A 12,491-nucleotide genomic window follows, 5' to 3' on the forward strand; every position below is an offset into this window, starting at 1 on the left:
CAGCATTATTCTCACAACATGAAAGGAAGGAGGTATTGCTGCCAAGGTTAGGAACGCTAGACATGGGAGGTGGCCGCAGGGAGCATCTGTGACAGCTTAAGGATTCTCAGCTTGATGGATGGGTAAGGCGATAAGATGAGACACTGAGTTTGTTTACATAGGACTATTGTCCATGAACCTGTGTGGGTTGACCTTCAGGTCATGAAATGTCTACATGTTTTCTCATACTGACAGTGAACTACAAGGTGAAACTCAGAGGACCTGAATTTACATCATGATAGGGCTCCTTGGGACAAATTATTCTGGTTTAATAATATGCATTTACTTTTGTAAATTACACATTAAATTAGATAAATATAGAACATGTGTGACAGTTATAGTTTTAGAAGAGCAAATGGAAGGTAATGAAAGCAGGACTTAAAGTTTATATGAGGCATAATACCTCAGAGTTAAAAGGTTATAGGCACACACACAGAAAATGTGAGGACATACCACGAGATGGATGGCACAAAGGCAGGGAAATACAAGTAGTGTGTAAAGGCAATGAAACAAAATAATTGTTTTGAGAGAACCTAAGTGTTTTGGTAGGGTGTAATGAAATAAAACTTTGAAAAGAATGACATACCTCTTATGAGGTTTCTCCTCTTAAGATCTGTGAACCAATGAAAACATACATTAGGGGAAGATTTGACTTTAAAAATTTAGGACTATTAATCTGGAACATGTAAACAGTTCAGTAGAAAGACTAAAGGTGAGAGAGACTGGTTTCAGTTAGAAAAAAATCTGTCAACTGTTAAAAATCTGTCGTAAGTTAAAGGACCTAAATTAGGGTCCAATGAAAAAGGAAGGTAAAGATGGGTTGGTGAGTAGGTGAGCGAAATACTACACAGAAATAATGGAGCAGCTCCATTTACTTTGCGGGATCAAGAAGAAGGGGGTAAGTATGATGAACAGGTTAGATGTGAGAATCATCTGTCTACATAATTTTTCCAGTTGTGTCAAAGGGGTTGATTTTTTTTATGTGATGAACTCAAGAGGTTTTGACCTTGGCTCATTTGGAAAATGGAAACATAATTGACAAAATGAAGAAAGACGAAACAGCAGAGATGTTGTATAGGGCAATTGAGAGGATGAATAATGAGTTGTAGGTAACAGTGGAATATGAACTAGAAGGCTGTGGTGCTCCTGCAGAGCCAGTGTTCCTCCGCAAAGGTGGCCAGTTGGAGCTAAAGGCTTAAAGCCATTTATATACAAGTATGAAGTCATGAGCTGACACAACATGTTGAAAGTTGAGTATGTACAGGACAAAGGACAGAAAGCCAAGACACGAGCCTACGTTACAACCTCCCTCAAAGCTCAGAAGGAAAACATGCAGTTTTTCAGAGATGGACCAGTCTAGGAAATGGGAAAAAATCAAAGTCCCATTCTATTGAGGATAAAATGTTAATTATGGGGGCTTAAGGGGAGAAAGGGTGTACAAATGGAGGCTGCTATTATTGGCTAATGTTCAAGAGCAGGAAGTTAACTCCATCCAGAGATGTACATAAAGCCTTCCTATTTGGAACAAGATTTGGACTGATGGCTTATTTCAAATTCCATCCCATGTCTACTTCACTTTTTCATTTGCACCCAGTATTTTTTATTGTCTAAGATTTAACGATCAGAATTATATTTCTCTGTATCCTAAGAAATAGATTGTGAGAGTCCAGAGGGTGTCAAATAATTTTCTGCCCCAGCAGATCTGCTTTTCTGTCTGGCCTGGGAAGGCCGACTCCTCTGGATCTTGTGTGATAGACACTGCCTCTGGGCTGTGTGTGGTTTCCCTGAGCTCCATCTGCCATGGGAGCCCATCAACCTTTCTCATATGTTTTCCCCTCCAATGGGTCTTGTTTCTCTTACTCTGCATTATCTCATTTACTTCTCCCTGTGTCTGCAAAACTCATTTATGCTCTTATTTGAATCATTATCTATCATTTAAGAAACTAGGATGGTAATGTATCTCTTTATAATGTTGAAATGATAAAACTTCATATTTAGAGCTTTTACAGTTTCCTGAGTGCTAGTGTTGGTTTATTTCTCATTTGGCCTTCAGGACAACCCAGGCCTCAAGTCCGTCAAACAATTATGCCTGCCCGGCCGCAGTGGCTCAGTTGTTGAGTGTCAATCTGTGAACCAGGAAGTCACGGTTCAATTCCTGGTCAGGGCATATATATGCCCAGTTTGCAGGCTTGATCCCCAGTGTGTGGTGTGCAGTAGGCAGCCAATAGGTGATTCTCTCTCATCATTAATATTTCTCTCTCTCTCCCTCTCCCTCCCTCTCTGAAATCAATAAAAAATGTATTTTAAAACAACAACAACAATCCAATTATGCCCATTTCACAGATAAGGAAACTGATGACTTAGTGAATGTTATCTAATGGTTGCACAATGGAATCCAGATTCACATTCATACTTACTGACCTCTCACCCAGCACTCTCATATCATGACCACACATTGCACATACTCTCACCTGCAGAAAATCCCACAGGCCTCTATTTCACACTGTAAAGCAGTCCTTAAGATCGCTGGCTTTGGGATCACATGGACTCAGTAGTTTTAACTGCTGTGTGGCCTTATAAGGGCTACATGAATGTTTTGAGTCTAAGTTTAATTGCTTGTATACCCCATCATTGTGCTGTTATGAGAATCAAATAAAATTATGTGATAGTGCTTGCATAGAGACCACTTTACAAATGTTAACCATCACATTAGGCTCCATATTGATATTTGATTATGAGCTACAGGTTGCAAGTGTTCTCCCTACAATTCAGATAGCATGTCCTTGAATGTCCTTGTGTGGTAAGGAAACTTACATTAGGTTGAAAAAAAGTATGTTTTCAGAGATGTTTAATTTATATACACACATTGACACTGAAATAATAAATTCAGTTAAGTCAAGAGACAGTAGTATTATTGATTAAATAATCCTTATTTTCCTTGTTTCTAGTTGAAACAAGTTTATTTTATTCTAGAGGTAAGATTCTTTCAATTCTTGCTTTGCTTTTTCCCCTGGCCTTATTCATGGTTTTCCCCATGGCACCTTGGGGTGTAGTTCTTGACTCACAAATAGAAAGACGCTTGTGGGATCCAAAGCCAACACTGACAATGCAGAGGGAGGGACAGAAATCTCACTCAAACACAAATACTTTCATTAATTACCGGCATTAACAGCAAAAAAGGAAAGTAGAAAATTATAAGCAAGGAAATCGACTTCTGGTTTTGAATGTTCTGCCTATTAATTCATGATCAAGCTGGAAGTTCATTTTCTTCCAGAGGCTGGTGAATGGGGCTGGATACTCAACAAGGTTGGGCACCTTCAAGAAATCTCACATTTGTTATATTCCACTGATTACAGGGTATAACCAGAGTTTATACCTACACTCCATCCGTGCTCCTTCCTCAGCACAACACCCAGCTTGAAGGCAGTAGAGAGGTCAGACAGAGCTGAGAATTAGTCCTGAGTTCTAGTCAAGTAAGTGTTCTGATGAATTATTTTTTGCCATAAACCTTGTCTTCTAAGGCCAGCCCATAAGGCAGCCATTCAGGAGGGGAAAACACCTCCAAACTGTGTGAGTCACTGAGTGTTTAAAGGATTGATTTGAGACGCATGTATAATAGGGATCTTAGGGATTTTTTGTTTTTGCCATGCCTGCCCAAATCAAATCCTGGGATATTCTTAAAGCCCTCATTTCTGTCTGATGAAAAGTTTTGTCAGCAGTACCAGCTAGACAGGGGTCCCTACGGGCTACCGACAGCAATTAGCTCTGGCATCTTACATTTGCTCTTCTATCCACAAACTATGTCAGGTTTTGAGCATCTGCCTTTCTAGGCCACTAACTTCTCCCCTATGAAGTTGGTGGTCTCAGGGTCACTTGGGACATGTTGAAGGTATTTTAAGCAAGGAATGGGGAGTACTATTTGTGGAGCCACTATGAAAACTCTGGACTTGCTTCGGTACATGGCTTTTTTGTTGTTTGTCTTAATAATAGTAAAATGAATCTCTTTAGTTATGAAACTAATGTTTCTATACAGAAGATGGGTCATAGGAAACATATACAGATGAGAGAATGAGGTAAAATGGCCTTCAAAGTTGGAGGGAAAGAAAGGCGGGGGGTGGAGGGGAGCTGCAATTCAAACTTTGAAAGTCATGGGATGGCTTTGTAGGAGGTCTGAGTCTGGCTCCTCTGTTTGCTCATTTGGCAGCTCTCAGTGAGCAGGATTTACTGGGGACCCTTATGGGGAAAAAAAAGAACAAAGATGACAGCTGCCCTCACAGACTTTTCCTGCTATTTTTATTTTAAAATCAAAGAATAGTAGACCCAAAGGAAAGCTCAGATAGCCTACAGTTCAAACCTCTTAGTTTCCCAGATGAGACAACCAAGGCACAGAAAGGTGGTATAATTTGCACATTTTTAGCAAATGTGTTAGTTGCAAAATCAAAACTAAAATCCTGACAGACCTTCAAACTCCAAGTTCATTGCTCTTTTTGCTCTACCTTTAACTTCATATGTCTGAGGAGAGTTGAAGTCTGTTCTAAATTCCTTACAGAAACATTTTTTCCTCTTCTCTTTAGGTATGAAACCCAGCAAAGGTGAGAATGCTTCTTTCCATCCAGCCTTTGCTGCTACTTAGTCATTGCCTTTTAGCACCTCTGTCCTCCACATGCGTTTTTACAGTGCTCATACTCTTGTGTTTCCTGAAAAAATTCTCAAAGTTGTATAGTCTGATCAAGGAAAACATGGTGGCTCTGCTCACAGGAAGGGGGCTTTAAGGGTTATTTATGTTTAGGGTGGGTCCCTGCCTGCTTGCTTCAGAGGGTCTTGTGTTAACCAGAGGGGCCCTAGACCCAGTGAATCCCCATGGGAGCCAGTGTGTACTTGCTGAGTCCTCCCTCATTGACACCTCCTGGGAATGTTTCTGGGTTGTATCCACCCAGCATAACTCTTCTCTGGGACACCAACTGTCTGGGCCCTTGAATTTAATTAATAAACATGGAAACACAAATTATCAAATCATGGTTTTCTATCAGATGAAGTGGTTGCCATTCTACTTATATGTCTTTCCAGTATTTTAGTCACATATTAGAATTTGAATCACTTTGTTTTCTTGGATATATATATTTTCTTTTGTTGACTATCTGGGGACAAATATGCTATAAATATGTACAAGCACTGTTATACACTATTTTGATATAATCCCTTAAAATTCCCAAATCTATGATTTTGTATTTTCTTAAAATTGAACAGCCATGAGCTTTTATTCTTTGTGAGTGTACCATGAGGTCATTGGTAGTGATATATTCAGTAAATCGGTGGCAATCATAATAATAATACATTTCGTAATCCGCATTATCTGTTATAAACTCATTAGACCAGTTGGAACCTAGTTAGCCAAGTGCACAACAGTTTATTATTAAAATTAAAATATCTCTATCACATTTTATATTAGGAAATGTCATTAATTCTCATTTTTAAACTGTGCCAAGGACTGGGGTATATAGTCATATTTACTGTATAGAATAATTATTGAAAAATAACAAAATAGGATATCGTTGAATGTTTTTAGCATTTTTGTAGTGTGGAAAGACACAACTTGGAGGCTCTGGAGTGCATTCCTCTCCCCTGTTGGCCACATGCAGAGATAAATTGCCTGTGGGACCCATGTTTGTTTGTTTGATTACCTGTGGCTTCTGGATACTCATGCCAACCTTTGGTATGTTCAGCAATATAAAGGAGTTTGTTCTTCCCTATGATACATATACCCAGGATTGAGTGGCTCCACCACAATATCTCAAAAATGGAAAACCAATAAAAGTTGACAAGGCCTCAGGTAAAGCTTGTATAGATCATATAACAAGTTGTACATAAGTAAGTGGAGGAAACAAACATTGATTTAAGCCAGAGAACTGAAAAAAAGATTTTTGAAAGATAATTAAATATTACTGTGTATGGAGAAACATTTGAGTAGTCTTAGACATGGGCCAAGGCCCTTACATGCTTTAATTAGAGCTATATTATCACACACTATTCATACGACTTGAGAATTTGAAAATAATCAATGGGGTCCCTGTTCCCTTTATCAGCCCATATTGTGTTACCTTGGCAACAGGTATTATGTGAATTTTCAGAATGATCATAACAGTCTATTTCAAGAATGTGCTTCTAAATGAATAAACTTTAAAAAAATTAAAAGAAAGTCTAAAGATAACTTTAAAGCACATTGAACGAAACCTGAAGGATCAGCATTTCTCACTGAAAGGATATTGTAAAGAACAGCTCCAGAGTTCCCGGGGTGTCCTCCACATGCCACTCTATTCCCAAACAATTCAAGTGTTGAGGATTCATTCCATTTCTCCTCTAACTCCAGTACTGGGTAACTTGGAAAGGGTATCATTTGTTTTTCTCAGAATGAAGAGGAGGAGGAGGTACACTAGCAGGAATAAAAAGATACAGGGGATGACAATAGAGGAGGGTCCGTGGAACAAAGTGATGGTAAAGGTGGTGATAATAGAGAAGATGCCAGGGAAGCAGACAGGGGAGAAAGAGAGGAAGGAGAGTAGAAGGAAGGAAAGTACTTTCTACATCAAGCTAATTTAACCAGCAAGAAGCAGGGAATTATTTATTATTATATGGTTTAAATTCCCTTGTTCAAGTTACATGAGTGGATGCAAGCATGGAGTTACAGAAATGTAACCCATTTAGTGCATCAGTAGGTGTTCAGGCCTAAGCCAATTTCTGACATTCAGGCAGTGTTTTGAGCTCAGAATATGGCCCTATTTACCAGACTAAAAGATCAGCAATATGAATTGATGTAGTTTAAAAAAAAATGTTCACCTAAACATCTGGAATATCTGGCAATTTCTATTTCATTATTTTTGCTAATTTAACAAATAATCTTTTTTTTTTTAAAAAAAAATATTTTATTGATTTTTTACAGAGAGGAAGGGAGAGGGAGAGTTAGAATCATCAATGAGAGAGAAACATCGATCAGCTGCCTCCTGCACACCCCCAAATGGGGGTGTGCCTGCAACCAAGGTACATGCCCTTGACTGGAATTGAACCTGGGACCCTTCAGTCCGTAGACCGATGCTCTATCCACTGAGCCAAACCGGTTAGGGCTAATTTAACAAATAATCTAAATAGATATCTTTTGTTCCAAATATGTGCTAGTTATTTTGTTTGCTCCTAGTTTCATTTTTTAAATTTGACTTTAATAGTCTAAGGTTAAGTAGGTTTTTCAAGAGTTCTAACGTGGAAAAGACTTTCCTCAGTGATTCTCTGTTGAAAAATAATGCAAAACTATAAAATAAGAATAGTTGTTATTATTTTGAGGGTTTATATGGGCAATCTTATTTATACTGTTGGAAAATGAAAACAAAATATATTCTAGGTAGATTATATGTTGTCTAGATCCTGGTGCTCCTTATTTTTTGAGTTGTTAACTTGGCAGGAAACAGTTTTCACCTAAGATGAAGCTGAATTCTGTAATTATGAGCCATATAACATAGTTCTGCAATCTGGGTGAATACAAAGAGTTTAATTAACATATCTTCACTATCAGTTCAAGCTATAGTCACTAGGTCTCTGTGGTTCATCTGGGCCAGCTGCTATATAACACTCTCAATTTTGTCCCTGGCTTCAGACTAGAGATGGATACAAGAAGGATGAAGTGACAGCTGGATAAATACTTGAGAAAAGTCAGGAATTTTCACTCTAATCTCTCATGGGCTCCAAGGTATTCCTATAAACTTGAGAATGCCAGTTAGGTGTTCTGGACTTGCATCATGAGATGTCTGCAGTGAGCAATGTCTAAGGGCCCATCCTGTGCTGGACCACTAGGTAGTTTCATTAAAGGTACCACAGCTAATCACTTGTGACAGGATACAAAATACAACCTTACTGAGAGGTCAGTAGTGATGGACACCTCCTCACCCATCTAAATTAGTGGCTCCCATGCTTCTTGTTCACCACTATTCTTAATTGCCCTTAGTAATTATGCTGTGACTTTCCAAGACTGTCACAACTGAGTAAATTTCCTGACCTTATTTGAAGGTTGTGTCATCTAAGAACATACACTGACTTTTATCTGCTAAGTCTATAGGCAAAATTTGTAAGTAATTTTTTTCTGCAGTTAATTTACCCAACATTTCCAGTTGATCTTATACTCTACCTTTCAAATTCCACATTGCCTTTCAGTCATAAGTAAGTTTCTTGTAACCTAAAAGCAACACTTAGCACTCAGAGGCTCTGCTCTTATCTAGCAGGATCACACCTGGATAGCTATTTCAGTGCAGTGTTGGTGGGTGGGTGAGACCAGTAGTAAAAATGCTAGGTAGATATAGAGGTAGAGAGATAGATATGCTATGAAGATTATTTTCTTTTAGCCTTTAAAAATAAAATCTAATTTTTTTTCCTTCCCTTGAATGTGTTCAAGACATAGTGACTGGCTCCCAAAGAATACAGTATGGAGAGGGAAAAATAGTCACTTTACAGTGGAGAAATATTGCAAACACTACCTTAACCAGGTTACCAAGGTTAACATCACCAGTAATGAGTTATGTTGGTATCAATAACCCTGATATGTTATGCTGAGGAGGGCACGCTACCTGTCTGGTGCTCTTCCCCATGCCTATAACCCCAGAAAATTCATGAGAAGAAAACAGCAGGAAACCCAGTCTGAGGATATTCTACAAAATACCTGACAAATATGCTTCAAAACTGCCAAAGTATGTCTATTTTACTCTACCCAACATAATGCTTGACTCATAGTTGGAGTTTAAAATTTTCAATTAATTAATGCATCTATGGATTTGTGTCCAATTTATATCATTCAATTTAACACTTTATTCTTTCTCCTAGTTTCTTATATTGTTGCTTGATACAATTGTTAATAATATTTAACTCATTTTATAGTGAATGTGCTTATGTCAAATCAATCATACATACTATGGGAAAAAATAAAATTCTTAATATTTCCCAACTTACTTTGTTAGTCTAAATAGAAATTTAAACTTAGAAAAGTCCTATATTTTTTACTAATACATACATATATGTGTGTATATATATATATATATATATATATATATATATACACACACACATATACATATACATATACATATATACATCTAGAGAGGTAAGCCTAAAGCTTTTTATCTAAGTATGCTGAAAATGTACTTAGATTATATGTGACTGAGTATAAACTTAAAACTTACTACTGACTTTGAAGTATGTTTATGAAAGATGTCCTCTGAGCCTTTCCTCCACATCACAGAGAGAGCTCCAGACATTTTAGATCACTCATTAGGATTTATAACACCAACAAATTCCTTATGGTAAATGTGTCCCAGAGAAGTTTCCCATCCCCGGTGAACTATGACCAAACATAGGGCTGCCCTCCACTGTGTGGTTTGCGGATCATGTCAATTCTCCAGACAGCTGAGTTCAAAGGTGGTCAGGAAATTTTAATTTCTGCAGGACTCTAGGGTTAGATGATAGGAAGTGTTTATGTACAATAATGCTCGTTTGGGTTCATACAAGCTGGAGGGGGAGAGGAGCCTGAGTGCTTGTGGTAGGAAAGCATACTCACGATGTCATTCAGGGAGCCAGAATGAGGACCTTAATGTAAATAAACACCCCTCACATTTAATGTATTAGTTTAATAAATATGTAATGAGCACAATATGCTGGCTCTGGGCTCTATCTATCTATCTATATCTATATCTATATCTATATCTATATCTATATCTATATCTATATCTATATCTATATCTATATCTATATCTATATATCTATATATCATCTATATATCTATATATCTATATATCTATATCTATCTATATCTATCTATCTATCTATCTATCTATCTATCTATCTATCTATATATAAAAGCCTAAGCAACCATTAAGACCGAATGACGGGAACAACTGGAACAACTGGTCGACTAGTCACTATGACGTGCACTGACCACCAAGGGACAGATGCTCAATGCAGGAGCTGCCCCCTGATGGTCAGTGTGCTCCCATAGGGGGAGCGCCACTCAGCCAGAAGCTGGGCTCACAGCTGGCGAGTGCAGCTTCCACAGCATCAGGAAATGCTACCGAACTGTGGTGGCAGGCACAGTGGGACAGGAATGGAGTGGCACCTGGCCCCAGCTCCAGCTCCTCCCTGGCCACCTGCTGCTTGGCACACTGCTACATCCCCTGAGGGGTCTGGGATTGAGAGAGGGCGCAGGCCAGGCTGAAGGACCCACCTGCCCCCCCCCCCCCCATGCACAAATTCATGCATCAGGCCTCTAGTTGGGTATAAAACAATGACTATGTGGACAAACCCCAGGCTCTCAGGGAACTTCCATCCTCATGTGGCAGCTCCTAATGGATGTCAATCAAGCTTACCAGCAGTTACTTGTGGTTCACAGCAAATTCAGAGATATCAATAAAGTTCTGTTCTCTTGCTTGATGTTCTATGCTCTTTCTGTGTGCCTGAAATCAACTCCTTGCCAGAAACCTGCTTGTCTGACAGGAGGCGGGCCCTGCAGACTAAAGGCAGGACGGCCATGGCCAGATCAGCCAGAGTGACTTCCCTTTGGGAGCCTGGGCAGGAGAGAGCCCAGCAGTGGTGACTGTTTGCCCTTCATGTGTCTTACGCTGTTCAAATGGAACTGCCCTCACTTGGGCAGGATGTGTGGCCTTATTTTCTTTACTAAGGCCTCAATAAGAATTTGTCCTGAATCTTACCTTGCCCACCTATGGAGGAATCATGTTGAAGAGGGGGGTAAAATAAACATATCAAATGACCACCCAGTAGACTGGGGTTGTGTTTGTCTCTGTGCAAAAGTCTTACATTCTAACCCTCTTATCTGTCTCTTCAGTGAGGACTTTTCATAGATCATGTTTTACTTTTCTATGTAATTTTACCTTCCAATATGAAATGTTAGGTGAGTTTCCCCAATGAGGAATAACAGTTTGTGGACAAAAATAGGACTAGTTGCAGAGCATCTCATTCCTCTTTGAAGCCTTATATGAACTCATGAGGCCTCACATATGGCCAGGACTGACCTAAACTGCCTGCTCAGTGCTCTGTGGCTGGGGCTCCCACTCCCCTGCCCCACCCTCACCAAAGACTGCCCTCTGCACCAAATTCTTCTCTCTGTCTTCATTCTTTTCAGGGTGTCTACAGGCACAGCCAATCAAAGAATATCATAGTTGATAATGTCTAATATGCAAATGTTTATAAGTATTTTTGTCTTGTCAAAAAATTCTCTTATATTGTTGTGCTTGACCGTTTCACTTGAAAGTGGTTGATTATATTACATTACTTTTCTTGGTACCTAACATGACTGTGGGCATGTCAGTTCTCAAAGTCTTTATGGAGGACTCCGAATGAGTAAAACGTGTAACTTTTGCTCAGTTGAGCATCTTATCTTGACCCCACATCCCATGTGGAGTTAGAAGGGTAAATTTACAGATATTTTTAGAAGACATGCTTCTGTTTATTCACCTCCTAAGCTTAGGCATAAATTCCTGATTGATATTCTCCTGATAAATGCAGAGAACACTCCATTCTGTTTGTCAACCAGTGTGTTTTCTGTTTGCAAGAAGAAGTTGCTGTAGAACTCTGCCATCCACCTTGACAAGCTATTTCAGTTGGCCAGATATGACAAGGTCACTTAGAGAGATAACACTAAGTGGCAAGACCCCCATTTACTTAGAAATGAGATCGAATAAGAAGTTTGCTTAATTTTTATTAGACACTATTTGGTGATTGCTATGTTTGCACAAGCTATTTCTTAGGAATAATTTGCTGTAACCCTAACCCTATTCTTCAGGACGGCGTGCTCATGCATAACAGCTGCAGAATATAGGCTGTTGTCTTTTCTTTCAATGACACTTAGCAGATTCCTCCATCTGACATGTACAACACTGCTTTTCTGCTTCCTTCCTTTGACAGAAATGAATGCCAGCCAAGAAAGTGGAAACCAAAATAGCAAAGTAAAACTATTTTTAAAGTGGAACAATTGCAACGCTGGGCACATTTGTGCGAAATGAAAAATGAATACAATTTAAATATGTTCTGACCTAAAACCTCTTAAATAACTTGCAGGTCTTTCAGTGACAGGGAGAACATGATTTTTCTGAAATTCTGTCCTGGAGAATTGGTGGGGAGATGGCAGGGAGAGGTAGGCTCTTGCCCGTCTGGCCTGAGCACAATGCTGATATCACAGCCATCGACAGAAGGGGACTGTGCAAGGGTGGGAAGGAGGAAGGCAGTGGCTTATTCATAGTATGGCCACCCCTGAGTTGCAGAACACATTGTTAGGATGAAAGCAAGGAGCCGATATTTACAAATGATAATCATTCAAGGCTCCAGCAATTAAAGGGATATATGAAAAGTGGAACAGAAAAAAAGTGTTTTTGTTGTTAATCCTCACCCGAGGATATTTTCTATTGATT

The sequence above is a fragment of the Cnephaeus nilssonii genome, assembly GCF_951640355.1.
Source record: "Cnephaeus nilssonii genome assembly, chromosome: 3".
NCBI lineage: Eukaryota > Metazoa > Chordata > Mammalia > Chiroptera > Vespertilionidae > Cnephaeus > Cnephaeus nilssonii.